This window comes from Trichosurus vulpecula, chromosome 1 (genome assembly GCF_011100635.1).
Source record: "Trichosurus vulpecula isolate mTriVul1 chromosome 1, mTriVul1.pri, whole genome shotgun sequence".
Classification (NCBI taxonomy): domain Eukaryota; kingdom Metazoa; phylum Chordata; class Mammalia; order Diprotodontia; family Phalangeridae; genus Trichosurus; species Trichosurus vulpecula.
This window is the reverse complement of record NC_050573.1, coordinates 250890834-250892832: the sequence shown is the minus strand read 5'-3', so window position 1 is coordinate 250892832 and position 1999 is coordinate 250890834. Positions and strand designations below refer to the sequence as shown.

At 50.0% G+C, this 1999-nt stretch overlaps 1 pseudogene; it reads left to right on the top strand.

Moving 5' to 3' along the window:
• The first annotated feature begins 227 nt into the window (after nucleotides 1-227).
• Nucleotides 228-1641, top strand: LOC118834445 (annotated as a pseudogene).
• Nucleotides 1642-1999: the final 358 nt, after the last annotated feature.

Genomic DNA, 1999 nt, shown 5'->3' with positions numbered 1-1999 from the left:
TGAGAGAGGGAGGTTGCAGTCCCCCCACTAGTACAGTTTTGCCATCTGTTTCTTCCTATAACTCACTTAACTTCTCCTCTAAGAATTGGGATCCTCTCCCAGGCAGCAGAGGGCTCCCATTTGCCCAGCTCCAGAAGGGGAGGACGGGGCCGGAGCCGAAGACAGGAGCTGGAGCAGCCTCGGGAGTCGAGGTCTGGTCGGGACCGTGAAAGCTGGAGGCAGGACTCATGCAGGCTTCAGTAACATCTCTAGCCAGAAAGGAAGCTGTTCAGGCCACAGCCAGAGAGCTGAGCAAGTTTGTGAACCGAGGACCCACCGCCTTCCAAGTGGTGGCTGAATGTTGAAGCAGACTCCTGCAGGCTGGCTTCCAAGAGCTGAGAGACCAAGAAATGGGACCTTCGGCCTGAAAGCAAGTACTTTGTGACCAGGAACTCTTCCACCATCTTCGCATTTGCAGTGGGGGGCCAGTATTCCCCAGGCAATGGCTTTAGCCTCATCCGGACCCACACGGACAGCCCTTCCCTTCGGGTGAAGTGCAGGTCCCGAAAAAATCAGGCAGGCTTCCTGCAGGTTGGTGTAGAAACATATGGGGGTGGCATCTGGAGCACCTGGTTTGACCATGACCTCACCTTGGCCGGATGAGTCATTGTCAAGAATCCTACCACAGACCAGATTGAGCGGCAGCTAGTATACGTGGAGAGGCCAATACTGCGCATCCCACACTTGGCAATTCATCTTCATCGGACCCTCAATGAGAACTTCAGTCCCAACGCTGAGACCCACTTAATACCCATTCTGGCCACTGTGGTCCAGGAGGAGCTGGAGAAGGGAATGCCTGATTCAGAGTCTTCTGCTACCCAGGTGGACTGACCCCAGTCAGTGTTTATGTCTCTGCTGTCTGCCCAGTTGGAGCAGAGCCCTGAGAATATCCTGGAAATGGAATTATGTCTTGCAGACACTCAGCCTGTGGTCCTAGGAGGCGCCTATGAGGAGTTCATCTTCGCCCCCCGTCTGGACAACCTGCACAGCTGCTTCTGTGCCCTCCAGGCTTTGATCTACTCCTGTTCAGCCCCAACTTCTCTTGCTTCTGAGCCTCACATTGGAATGATCGCATTGTATGACCACCAGCAAGTAGGATCCCAGAGTGCACAAGGAGCAGAGTCACTGCTGACGGAGTTGGTGCCTCACCCCAGAATGTGACAGCATTTGAGGAGGCCGCACCTAAATCCTACATGATCAGTGCCGACATGGCCCACACTGTGCACCCCAACTACCCGGATAAACATGAAGAAAACCACTGACCTTTTTTCCGCAAGGGACCTGTGATCAAGGTGAACAACAAACAACATTATGCTTCCAATGATGTTACCAAGCATTGATCCAAGAGGTGGTTGCCCTAGTTGGGGTGCCCCTTCAGGAGTTCATGGTTTGGAATGATTCCCTGTGTGATTCAACCATTGGGCACATCCTGGCTGCTCGTCCGGGGCTGCAGGCTGGGGCTTGATTTGGGCAGCCCCCAGCTGGCCATGCACCCCATCCGTGAGATGGCATGTACTTCCAGTGTGTTGAAGAGCCTCACTCTCTTTAAGTGCTTCTTTGAGCTGTTTTCTTGTTGTGAGCCACAATTTTACAGTCGATTGAGGCCTCTCAAGAGCTGCTTCTTTCTTCCTTACCCCATTAAGCCCAGAATGTCAGTTCTCACCTGACTCAGAATTGAAATATTAAAATGGATTTTTCATTAAAAAAAATGGGATCCTGTACTACTTCATTCATATATGTTTAGTATTGATATTACTTCATTGTCTATAGTACCTTTTAGCAGGATGTAATTTCCTCCCTTATCCCTTTTAATTTTGTCTACTTGTGCTTTTGCTTTGTCTGAGATCAGGATTGCTACTCCTGTTCTTTTGGTTTTTTTTGTTTTTTACTTCAGCTGAAACATAATATATTCTACTCAGGCCTTTTTTCCTTTACTCTGTGTGTATCTCTGTACTTCAAA